We start from the raw sequence: 13,635 nt of genomic DNA on the forward strand, positions 1-13,635 counted from the left end.
ACACCTACTGTGTGCTGGTTTAGGGAGGACAGCAGTAAAAGAGACTGGCGAAGCCTGTGTTTTCATAGATTTACATGTTAGTATAAGAGGAAATAAAGAGAAAAAAATGGGAAAAAAGAGTAGCAGAGTTGACCAGATGAGTGTCACAGGATGGTGATGGCTTAGCTCAGCCTCCCTTGGTAGATGGAGATCGTATGCCCTTTGCTCCCTTCCGTGGTATGAAAGCCTCTTGGTAGAATGAGCTACAGTGACAACATTGTCAAAGTTAACATTTATCTTCTCAAGTTCACTGGCTTCACTAAACATGATGTCTTCCATTTTCTCACAAAATAGTGGAAGGAAATATTATGTGCTGATCGAGGACCAAGCCCTCTGGTGAGAGAAGAGATCTGGTTTTGAATGTGGGTTGGAGCACCTGTCCACATTCAATTTCTCAAGGGTCAAGAGCAATAGAGAAGAGCACCCTCCCTGAGAACTGGGGTCTTCCCAGGCATGGAGGGGGCTCCCAGCATCATGCCTTCTCCAGCACTGTCTCAGCTAGCCCACACTCACCCTCAGACCCCCCCCCCCAGCCCTGCCCCACCCCTCAGGCCAACCCTCACTTCTGGAACAGCCTGTGTCATCAAAGCAGCCAGAATTGGAGACTCCACCAAACCACTCCCTCCCCTGCCTCCCCTCCCACTGCAAGCCATAATCTAGCAGGCAGACAATGAGGACAGGACAGCTATTCAGAAAAAAAAAACGCGTGGCTGGGGAGGCTCAGGGCATGTCCCAACTGCACCTGCAGGTTTTCTTTTCCTGAGGCCGCCGGGCACTGGCTGTGCTGCACCTGCCGCGGGCCAGCGCCTGCCTCTCTGCACATACCTGGGTGCTGGTGCAGGCCCTGGCCTGCTCCTACATCCTGCTGCCTGTGATTCCATCTCCTGCTGCGCCCTTCTCCACAGCCTTGGAGGCCAGCCTGTCACTCTTGAACCCTCCATCTGATATTCACAGTCCATGTGGCCAGGAAAAGAGCAGAAAAGCAACACCCTTTGCCTCTCCCTTCCTGCCACAGGCCATGGGGAGGCCTTACTTATTCTGGTCCAAAATGTTTCAGCCAGTTCCTTTCCTGATTATGGTATTTCAAAAAGCAATCTGATCTCCTACCTAGAGGTTGAAGCTGTGTTTATAGCAGCTGATCTCCAAAGACAAATGAAACTAATTCAGCCAAAGAGAGAGGTGTTACAATTCAAAGACTTGAGGAGGTAGCAATCATTTTTTCCTAGCAGAATCAATACACAAGCTTTTCATAAAACCAAACACTATTGCCTACTGGTGCTTAATCTTTTTTTTTTTTAAATGACAGTACCGGGGATTGAACTCAGGATCTGAGTGCAGTCTCTTTGATTTTTAGCTCAAGGCTGGTGCTCAACTACTTGAGCCACACCTCTACTTTTTGATTTTTTTTTGCTGATTAACTGGAGATGAGAAGCTCATGGACCTCCCTGCATGGGTTGATTTTAACTGTGATCCTCAGATTTTTGCCTCCTGAGTAGCTAGGATTATAGGTATGAGCCAACAGTGCCCAACTAGGAGGTCCAAACCTCTCCTGTAGAACTTGAAAAAAATGTTAAAATTCTGATATTTTTTTCAAGTTCTACAGGAGAGGTTTGTTCAGAGAGCCATGGAGAATAGTAAGAACTAAGTAGCAGTGTAAACTCCTAAGTACTGCTTAGGTTCACAAAAGGGGCCAAGACCTTCTCTATCCATGCATTATGGTCCCAGTCCTCTGAGCAATCAGACCACTCTGTCTGACTCATTAATGAGGCTTAAATTTGATGGTTTGCAGTAATCTTGTTCCTGTGACCTGACTCTCCCACCTCCCAACGCCCAGCAATGAGAAAGGTTTGTTATGAATGGTTAAGCAAATGCCACTAACTTTTCTGATTAAAATAGTGAAGGAATATTCTGAGTATTCCCCAGTGACAGGAATTCCACGTGCTGTTCCTGGTTTCCTGGACCTTTGCAAATGGCCAAGTGTGTTTCCTTTGAGCTCCATCTGTCCAGGGCTAGGAGAAAGCTCTGGCTACTGCACAGGTGGTTGGTGGCTGACCATCAGGTGCCATCTGCCATGTCAGAGAACATTTGTGATGCAGGATAGCAAGGTAGTAAGCATACACCTGAGGTTTTACCCAGGTATTCCAGTGACCTTCTGCCCAACAAGCCCCTTGTTCCCACAATTCTCTCTATAAGTGGCTGAGGTCACATAATAGGCACAGTGTGAAGCAATACAGGTCAGAGGAAAATAAAATAAATAAAAGTCTGTGAGTCTTAGGGAAAAATATTTTCCTGATGGATTAAATGGCAGCATGAGGTATACAGCCAGCCACAAATTATAAGGCAGAGAGGGGCACTATGTTCTGAAACCGAAGGCCACCAGTGAAGATGTGTAGATATAATGACATGCTGAGGAGCTTTTAGGCTCTGCCTGATGTGACTGCAGGAGTTTTGGTAAAGAGATTCACACATGGAAAAGTACATCAAAATGAAAGACAGGGCAGGGCCCTCTGTCCCCCTGAGGGACACATCGGAGTGAAATATCTTAACATTGGATTTTATTGGTAGGACCTTAAGAGTGTGACCCTTCCATTCTTCCTGATCAGGAAGGTGGAGAACTCAGATTTCCCCTATCCTCCTCTTCCTTTCTGGACTTCCTGACAGAGTCCCATGAGACAAACAATGCAGCCTGCTGCTGGACTCGCAGCTACCAGGATGCCTTTCCTTTCATGACTTACCAAATTATTTCTAGCTGCAATGAAGACCATTTCCTTTTATTGAAAAGTTTCTTTGGGTATGTACAACACGAAGTTAATTAACATTCATATGGAAATAACTTTGTACTTGTTACATGGTAGTTATTCTTTGAAGATTGTGTGCAATTAAATTAATTGCAAATAGCAATTCCTCTTGTAGTCAATGACATCTTCACCATGTGCTGAGGTTATGCTTCATGGATCTTCAGGATGACCAGATCTGAGATGGGTGGCACAGGTACTTGCTAGGGGATCTGATGCAATGCAGTGTCAGTTGCATTGGGACCGGAGGTGGGGAATCAAACTCTGAATTCCAACTTAGAGAGAGCAGCAAGCATCTTACAGTCCAAGGCTGACAGGTCAAAGGGATGTCAGCATTTCTACATATTCCTTCAGAGAAAGGCTGCTTCCCTAGATGCACCCAAGTAGCCTCCACTGAAGCACTGGTCTTGGGACATTTAAGGATTCCAGCAAAGAGGACTTCTCTCTTTTTATGCTGGTATTAGGGTTTGAACTCTAGACCTGGGAGCTTTACCTTAGATTTTTTTTTTTCCACTCAAGGCTGGCATTCTACTACATGAGCCACATTCTACTTCCAGCAGTGTGGTGGTTAATTGTAGATAAGATTCTCATGGGCTTTTCTTCTAGGCTGGTTTTGAACCCTGATCATTAGATCTCATTCTCCTGAGTGGCTAGGCATTCAGGCACAAGCCATTAGTGACCACTTTGCAGCTTTCTGTGCTTTTTTGTGAACTCTGCCATCCCCTCTACTCACCTCAGCCAACCATTTGTTGTTCACTTTTCTAATGAAGAGGAAGTGTGAGCCCTAAAGCAGATATTCTTTCCCAGAAGCCGCCTCTCCCCATGTGTAGGGAGCTTGGCCATGTACTATGCTGAGGGGCTCCACTGGGACACTGCTGTGAACCAGGGGCTCCTTCCTGCTCCTGATAGAACTTGAGGTCTGGCTTGTTTATTATCCTGGAGCCTGTGCTTAGCTGATGACTTTCCCCTGCCAGCCACCAGAAGTATGTTTTCCTTAAGGGAAGGGAGAGCACATCTCTTCTGTTTTGCTTTACCACACACCTGGCAATTCCTAGATAAGGCTAGTCTATTGCTTCACACCCTTTTATTTTCCCTGTTGCATGATCCGTGTTATGCTCTTTGCCTTCTCTATCTTCTTGTAGCTCGAAGTTGTCCATGAAAGCATTGCCCTGTGTGTCTCTACGTGGTTTCCTATAGTAATTAGCATCAGGATCTGATACCAGCTCCCTTTAAAAATATTTTTAAGAAGCCAGCTTAGTACATGCATGGAGAGTTTGTCTCCTAGTAGACTCAGGCTTACCTCTTCCAACCTGGACCCCAACAGTCAGCACTCAGCAGTTCGTTTCTTCCCTACTGCCTCCTGCTTGCACAAATGTTAGGAAGGCTGTTTGAGGAGGAGTTTATGTCTCTAAGACCTTGTTCATGAAGACTGTAATCAGAAGTCTGCTGCTCCTGAATCTAAGATCAGCTCGCCTGCATGTCCAGTACATCTTTATTACCTGACCTCCACATGGGGTCAAATTTCCTATTATCTACGAAATGACTGGAAAGGCCAACAAGACTAGAAGATCATATGTCTAAATCTGGGAGATTCGCTGGTAAGATTAGCAAGAAATTGCAATAATTGACAGAGCGGAGAATGTGGGTAAGTTGGATCGGAGGAGGATCTACTAGATGTAAGTATGAATTCATGTGTGTATGTATGTGTATGCGCACATGTAAATGTGTATACACATACACAGTTTAAATTAAAACTAGATGGTGAGGTACTGGTTGTTTATGCCTATCATCCTAGCAACTCAGGAAACTGAGATCTGAGGATCAAGGTTGATTGTGTTTCAAAGCCAGGTCAGGCAGGAAAGTCTGTGAGACTCTCATCTCTAGTTAACCACTAAGAAACCAGAAGTGGAGCTGTGGCTCAAGTGGTAGAGTTCTAGCCTTGAGTAAAAATGCTTCAGGACAGTGCCCTGATTTCAAGCCCTATTATTGGCATGCATGCACATGCGCATGCGCGCGCACAAACACACACACACACACACACACACACAGTAACAACATTCTCTAAAACACAGAATCACAGAATGGATTGCAGTTTGGTGTTTAGTAACAGGCACAGGAATAGATTTCTTCAAAGCAATCTATGTGCTCTGGGCACTATTTTCCTAAGAACACCTCAGTGCACTTAGCCCATAGGGATATGTCTTTGACCCGGAGTCAGCAGTCTATAAAAGTAGACCATTGTGTTCTTAGCTGAGCATTTTTGCAGGGAAGGTATTTGTGCATCATATAATGAGGAATCTCCTAATCACCTACTCACGGCAGCTGAACTGCACCTGCCTTGGCTCCTTCCAGGCATGCCCACTTAGGACGCCAGCCCCTGGAGGAATTCCAACTCTGCTCAGGAACTGCGGCAGGTGGGCTGGCAGCCAGCTGCACTTACTAAGCGCTGCCTGAGTGCTGTGAGAGAGAAGCAAGGCCGTGACTAAAATCATGACTAGAGACTGTTCACTGAAGAGGAAAGACAGGTCAAAACCCTGCTGTGGTTAAAGCACACAGAGCTTTACATGATAAATCATCTACATGTAATAATTATGTGTGCTAACATCTACAGAACATCTCACATAGGCCAGGTCCCTTTGTAAGTGTTTTCAGTCTGTTCACTTCCCTACCCAGTATCGCAGGTATTGTAATGACTGTCTTGGTCTGATGACTGTTCTCCCTCTCAACAAACACGCACTGGGCACTTGCCTGGAGCTAAGACCAGAGAGTTCATGTCACTTGTCTGGGACCCTTGGGAAGACCTGGGAGCGAAGCTGGTGTCCCATCCATCTGCAAGCCACACCCCAAAGTTTCATGATTGTGTGTGCGCATGTGCGCGTGCACGCACTCATAGGTATTGTGTGGCCAGATGCAAGTGGAGGAAGGAACTCATTTCCTGGGACTACTGAGGAGTTTTCACTCAGCAAACCAACCAAAGGCGCATTTGTTTACTAGACCTAGTATAGGATGTAGGTTCAAAGCACAGACTAAGGTGCAAGTTTCAGAATCCCAAATGAGGAGGCAGCTCTAGTCTTCCAGAAGCAAGGAAGAAAGGGAGGGAAGGAGGCAAGGAAAAGGATCGGAGGGAGAAAAGGAAGAAGGCATGCGGTGTCCAGCCCACCTGCAGCTGAGAGCCAGGATCTGCCATCTCTGGTTTCATTTAACTAAGCAGCAGAGATTCCATCATTGTCTTAAAATATAGGATTCCTACTATCCCATTGTTTAGTCTCTGGTATCTTTCTGGGACCTGGAGATACGTCTTGAATTGTTTTGCATTCTGATTTTATGCTATTGTTCTCTCTCTCTCTCTCTCTCTCTGTCTGTCTGTCTCTCTCTCTCCCCCCTCCTCTCTCTCTGCCTCTTTCTCTGTCTTTCTCTCTCTATGTCCAACACACAACACACACACATTACTGAAGGGGTTTCATATTCATGCATTCTTCCCCACAAGCAACAGGTCCTGACAGGGCAATCTGCAGCAGCAGCTGCCTGTATTCCTCAGATGGACTGAGGACAAGGGACCTGGGTAACCAGAACCTTGGCCTGAGAAAGAAGACCCTGGCCCTCTCACCTGGTGCTGGTGTTTTCCTGCTGCTCTTCTCATCCCATCAGAACAAAAATGCCATTGGGGCTCCCCAGCCTACCTGTCAGAGGACAGGCTCTGCCAGGTGTACAGGGCCTCCCCAGCATGTCACCTTCCAGACCCTCTTCACCAACGGGCCATGGGCCATGGACCTACGGTCTCTCGTCTCCAAAGTCTCCTTTCACCATCACCTCCACGTGTCTTTCCTGTAGCCCTTTCGAATATTCACATCCATATCTTGTCCCCCCTCTGGCCTTTCTATGGGCTACTCATCTAGGGATGTTTCCTGACACCCTGCTCATGAAAGGACCCATTTGCTCTTTGCTACTTCCTCAGAACTTTCTCCAACCCCTAACACTACTCTTCTGCTTCCTTCTGCTTCTTGCCCTGAGTCAGCATCCAGCTGGAGCAAGACCTTGATGTACGCCTTCTGTTCATTTTGTTGGTCATAGCCAGTGTTCTAACTGTCATATCCTAAGGTAACTTTCTGATGAGATACCCAACTTCAAGACGGGCACCGGTGGCTCACGCCTGTAATTCTAGCTTCTTAAGAGGCTGAGATCTGAGGATCATAGTTCAAAGCCAGCCTGGGCAAGAACATGGGTGAGACTCTTATCTCCAATTAATCACCAGAAAACCAGAAGTGGCATTGTGGCTCAAGCGATTGAGCACTCATCTTGAGCTGAAAAACTGAGGGACAATGCTCAGGCCCAGGGTTCAAGCCCCACGGCCGGCCAAAAGAAAAAGGAAAAAAAAAAAGATACCAAGCTTCTCTCTTCCTAGTCTCCACCCCTACATCTATACCTGGCTCCCCTAAATGGAAAGGTCAGGCATTCCAGGACCAAGCACTCAAAGTTGGTAAAAAGACACATGACTCCCTTTCTGTCTCCTGTGTCCAGCTCAAGACAATCACTGCTTGTGTATAAACCTGCCTAAAATTCCAAATCCTAAAGTGCTGAGATAGCCTAACAAACTGTTATAGACTACTTATATTATGTGCTAAACTGCATTGGTTCCTGGCATGCAAAGAGACTGGAGAAGCCTTGAGAAGTTCTCAAGACTGCAAGCCAATTGAGTTGAAATACTAAAAGAAAACAGACAAAATCTTCAGCATGCTGGACAGTGGGCAAGGCCTAAATGCGAAGTAGTCATTCTTTCTGCCCTATAGCTGACAACTGCCTATGTCCACCATGGCCTGGGTGCCCCAGAGGATGATGAGCTGCCTGATTGATAGGGAGCCATGGCCTCAGAACCTCTGATATGCTCTTCTGCTCGCTTATTAAATAATTAAGGGAAATAGTAAATGCTGGTCAAGGACTGAAGTGAGAGCAGAGGTCTGGATTTGAATGTGGAATAGAGTTCTATACCCTGTTGAAATTCTCAAGTCTCTTGACTCTTAAGAGCACCCTCCCTGAGAACTAGGGTCTTCCCAGGCATGGAGGGGGCTTCCCAGCATCATGCCTTCTCCAGCACTGTCTCAGCTAGCCCACACTCACCCTCAGACCCCCACCCCCAGCCCTGCCCCACCCCTCAGGCCAACCCTCACTTCTGGAACAGCCTGTGTCATCAAAGCAGCCAGAATTGGAGACTCCACCAAACCACTCCCTCCCCTGCCTCCCCTCCCACTGCAAGCCATAATCTAGCAGGCAGACAATGAGGACAGGACAGCTATTCAGAAAAAAAAAAAACGCGTGGCTGGGGAGGCTCAGGGCATGTCCCAACTGCACCTGCAGGTTTTCTTTTCCTGAGGCCGCCGGGCACTGGCTGTGCTGCACCTGCCGCGGGCCAGCGCCTGCCTCTCTGCACATACCTGGGTGCTGGTGCAGGCCCTGGCCTGCTCCTACATCCTGCTGCCTGTGATTCCATCTCCTGCTGCGCCCTTCTCCACAGCCTTGGAGGCCAGCCTGTCACTCTTGAACCCTCCATCTGATGTTCACAGTCCATGTGGCCAGGAGTGGAAAAGCAGCTCCTTAACTCTCTTGCTTACCTCTCTCCATGTTCTTCCAAAAGGAGACAAAGGCATGAAGATCATTTCCTCACTCAGTAAATGATTGTAGTCTTCACCACTATCTCCTACCTCTCTGTGATCCTTTTTCTTACCTCTCTCTCCTTCTTCCCCTCCTTCTTTCTCAAGAAGGATTGCTCTCATTTCCTGATCTGTTTGCTCTTTAAAAGTGGGTACAGGTCTCCTCTCACATCATTTGTTTGTGAGTATGTAGAAGGCAGTTACTGAGGAAGGGACAGGCGAGCACCATGCAGAAATCCAGATAGGATGAGACAGGGGACCTTGGAAATGAGGAAAATGCATCCACATCCTCAGTCATGACCATCTCACCATCTCAGGTCTGCTGTGGTCTCTTCCACACTTTTGTGAATCACAATCAGCGCCAGGTCATTACAATTCAGAAAATATAGGCTGCATCACACTTAGTCAAATTTTCTGCCCCAATTAAGAACACAGAAAATAGACCACAGCATGAATTTAGCTTTTTGGTGCTCATGAAACTTGGATGCAAATTTGTGTTTACTCAATGGACTTTAGATTTTTATGCTTCCACAAAAAGCATGCATCTCTTTGACTTCTCTCTAATTTTTTAACATTTTAAGGCTGGTGTTACAGACATACTAAGGGTACTTTTTCCCCTGCTGTGGTGGAAACTGAACCCAGGGCCTTTATATTGCTAGGCTACAGGCCAAGCAATATAGTAAGTTTTGAGTATGGGTTCCCCAAACTAAAGTCATTAGTACTGTGGTGCCAGTTGCTTTAAGAATTAGCATTCCCATGGTAGAAGGGAGGCTGCTAAATGGGATAAACCACCATGTATTTCTATGTTGAGCATGTCATGAGGGATATGTGTGTATTTGTGTGTGTGTGTGTGTGTGAGAGAGAGAGAGAGAGAGAGACAGAGAGAGAAAGAGAGATGATTCATTAAGATTCTACTCATGTTTACATCAGAATATATCCTAGTTTCATGAGATTCAATTCTCTCTTAATTCAGTTATTAAGGATATTTCAGAAATATCCTTCAAATCATTGTGCTGATTAAGAGACAGTGTCACATATATAGCACCAGGCAGGAGCCAGGAGGCAGGGATTTTGTTCACACTGTTTGGTGTTCATATTTAATCACACCTATGAAGAGACAAGCACACTCTAAGACAGTACTCAATTCTCACCCCTAGTAATCTGAGCATTTATCTCCTACTTTACAGTTCAGAGAATGATATAGACATTATTTCATTCCCTTGTAAGAACTCAGGGAGGAAGAGGGAGCACATGGCATTCCCACTTCATAGAAAAGGTCATTTGTGAGGTAATCTCCAGCCTACAACTGGATGGTAATCCATTTTGCTTTGCTATGAATAACACTGATCACACTATCCCAATGGAGTTATGAGCGGCTCTCTTACTCAGTAAACATCATGTCTTCCCCTTGAATCTCAAGCTCACTTTTTATTCATATCAGACTTCTAAAGTGCACAATCTGGTCAACAGCATGTGGATTCTGTGACCATATGAAAGAGCAGGGACTAGATATGGTGAACAGCCTGGGTTGAAGATTCAGGAGTAGCACATCCAAGCCCTAGCACATACTGCTTGTGTATCTTGGAGCAATTACTAAGTGCCACACCATCATTTCTCATGCTCTCCAGTTGATCACATGGTCTCATATTTACATCTTCTACCTCAGACAGAAAGAAATCTTGGTCTGTCACCATCGGACATCTCTTGTGTCCTTCATTTTAAGGCTCCAGCTTCTTTTTTTTTTTCACAAGCCAGTGGAGACCATGGCCTCTCTTCCCTCTTTGTGGTCTTTTCTGGCTTTGGAGCTACCAAGGTTTGAAAGGCTGGTGATTACTGCATGGAGTTTATCATATTGAGACTCTTCATAAGGCAAAAACTCAGCCTTACATCTGGAATTCTATTAGAACCAAGATGAAAGCCTTCACATCCAAATTGGAGCTTCTAACCAAAAACAAAGATTCCCACAGTGTATTCAGATTAGAAATGGGCAGGGAGCAATGTCTGTGGTTCCCAAATAGATGTTCATTTCACAGTGACATCCACAGCCTCCAAGACGCCCAGGTAGATTCCCTAGAAGGCTGGGGACAATGCTCAGAAATACTGGGCTAGAACAGATGTTGCTGTAGACAAATCTTTCATGTTAGGATTAGATAAGGCCTGAAATTTGGCTTTCTCTTTACCAGTTGGGAATATATACTAAGTTTCTTGATCATTCTAAACTCAGTTTCCTCAATCTATAGGGTGAAAATCACCCTGCTTATTCATGTTTACCTGTTGGAACCATGCTGAGAAACTGATGAGATAAGGAATGTGTAGTGCTTAGCATGAAAGTGCTCACTGGATTTTTGTATAATTTATTATTGAAATCATGAGGGTTATTTTGAGTCCACATTCTGACTCTGCCATTTTCTGAAGGGTTCATTAAGAAAGGCTTAACCAAATGGTTTTAATTAGTATTCCAGGCTCCTCTGTGCTTCACACTAATGGCTCCTCCTGGGTGGTACTGACTCAAGCTGCAAATGGGACTCCCAGAGAGAAGTTTGGAATTCAGCTGCCATCCGGCCTCCATCACAGTCCCGGGGCTGTGTGCCTCCAACAGATTGCTCAGGATCCCTTCCAGTTCCAAGGCAGGAGACTGGAAGGTGCGTCTCAGGTTAAGGGGGAAGACAGCCTGTATTTCACCCAATTTGTTTAAATGCCCTTTAAGTTGACAAGCCCTCACCCCAGGGAGCTCTCTGTGAGCCTGGCTGGGGCCACATAATAGCTGCAGTGTGGAGCTGAGCAGGCAGGAGGAGGTAAAAATAAACAAGAGGATGTGTGTCTTAGAGGGAGGAATATTTTCTTGACGGATTAGGTAGGAGGCAAGAGGTACACAGAAAAAGCCACAAATTACCAAGGATGGAACCTTGAGCAGTTAACTGCCACCTAGGGTAATGACACCCTGATAAAGGCATGTCAAATGAAGAACTATGTGAGGCTTCCCTGAAGATACTTCACTGTTAGCTTTCCTCCCTTTGTTACTTTCCCATGAAATGGAGCAGGTTTCCTTGGACCATAACTTATGAGAAGGTGCTTTTCCCTTAGAAGGTACTGTATTAGGCTTGGGTCTATCCTGAGTGATAACAGACTGAAATCACATTAAGAAATCATCTACTTCACTCTCACAGAGAGAGCCTCACTACACCCCAAAACACACACCCATTACTATTGACTCTCTTGAAAATAATACCCAACTATTCTCACATTTTTCTTTATGACCAACTTGTGGGTTAAATTGCTAGTTTTGTTATGCATGTATCATAGGTTATGAATAATGGATTTTATATACCTCTGCTAGTCGTACTTGGTGAGACTGGAACCATTATCTTTAGCAAGAGTTATGAGATGGATAAAGAAGTAAGACTCAGTCAGATCAAGTACAGACACAAGTGATACAGAGAACCTAAAAACAGTTCAGAGGAGTATTGTGATCATGTTTGATTTTAATCCTACTTATCAACTGGCTTTATCATGATGTAATTGTATTTGTGTTGGGAGGAGAGGGACTGTTACTACAACACATACAGTGACAGGTGATGACATAACCTGCTCATGATGTGGAAGTGTCATTCATATTGTGACCAAGGACAGGCCAGGAGCAACTGGCTAAGGCTACAGGAACTCTCAGGATGCTGTACAGAGTGGGAAGTCAGGGAATGTTTTGGATGATTTTATGGTGCCAGCAATTGCAGGCCTGGTTTCTTACAAGTGCAGTCTTGTACACAGAGATATTTGTGGGCTAAGAATGCAGGACTACCAGTTTTCAGTGGTGGTTTTTAAATCCTGTAGTTAAAAAATAGTACTTGATTGTTTCCCAAACAGAATCTCTCTGTGCTCTTTGAGGGATGATGTGTACTTCTTCAAAAAGGAGCCCAGGTTGTTTTTCTGCTGGTCCTGGAGAGAAGGAAGGGAGGGAGAAGGCAAGTATTTGGGGAGAGAGGAAGACCAGACCCAGCCTTCCAGAGTCTCAACCCAGCTGTCCCAAGAGAGGACAGTGACTGGGCTCTAAGTTGGCTGTACTTGTAGTGCTAAGTCAAGACAGGTTGAGCAGAGCAATAAGGGCCCAAAGTGGGCCAGGGTAGAGATCATAAAGCTTCAGAAGAGATTTGTGTGCTCAGATGGGCTTACTGTCTAGGAAAGGAATTTTGTGTTAAAATCACCCTTTCTTTTTTTCCAGCAGTAGTGGAGATTGAACGCAGGACCTCTTGTTTACTAGGTTGGTGTTCTACCATTTGAATCACATTCAAATGTGATTTGAATCCAGACTTGCTTTTTGCTGCTTATTATGAAGATGATCCCTAGTGATTTTTTTTTCTACCTAGGTTGGTCTTCAACCATGATTCTTCGGATCTCAATCTCCTAAGTAGAGATGATTACAGGTCAGGGTCACTGGCCCTAGGTTCTCAGCTTAGAGTTACCACAGTAGTGAACTTAAGGAAATCTGACAATGAAGATGTAGTAATAGAAACACATGCTCAGGTACATCATGACTATGAGCAGCAGCCATGTTTTCTATTACATGTTGAGAAGCTCTTGGACAGAGCAGTCTGATCATAGGCCAGTATCATCATAAGATGCATAGAAATGTCTTGAGTGATTTTTTATTGACTTTTTAAGGTTTATGTAATGTTAAATGATAAGAAGAATTGTTCACATAGAACAACTTTCATATAGTCAAACTTCAATAAAAGTTATATATATATTTCCCCCATACTGAGGATGGAACCCAAGGCCTTATATTTATGCTAAAGTAACATAGTTTTGTAAGATTCCCCCTGTTTTAGTTTCATAGGCTGTGTCTTATATCCGTTAATAAGGTGTTCTACTTTGATTTACATTTGTAATGGATTGTTAGGGTGAATTCAGATACATTTGTAAATTTCTAGCTGGCTTAATTTTTATGCATCTTTTGTATGATTATAGTAAATATGCCATTAAAATATAACTATACATACATATTCTAAAATGGTACAATACATATCTTAAGTAAACTAGAAAAACTCATAGTCCTAAGTAAAAGAAAGGAAGCATAAAGGACTTTAGACAGAATGGCATTATGAAGCCTGACTAATTATAGCATTATTAGTTCTTGTTAACAATTTAGAAAAAGTTTGCAA

Source organism: Dipodomys spectabilis, unplaced genomic scaffold (genome assembly GCF_019054845.1).
Source record: "Dipodomys spectabilis isolate Male_0828 unplaced genomic scaffold, ASM1905484v1 ptg000096l, whole genome shotgun sequence".
Taxonomy (NCBI): domain Eukaryota; kingdom Metazoa; phylum Chordata; class Mammalia; order Rodentia; family Heteromyidae; genus Dipodomys; species Dipodomys spectabilis.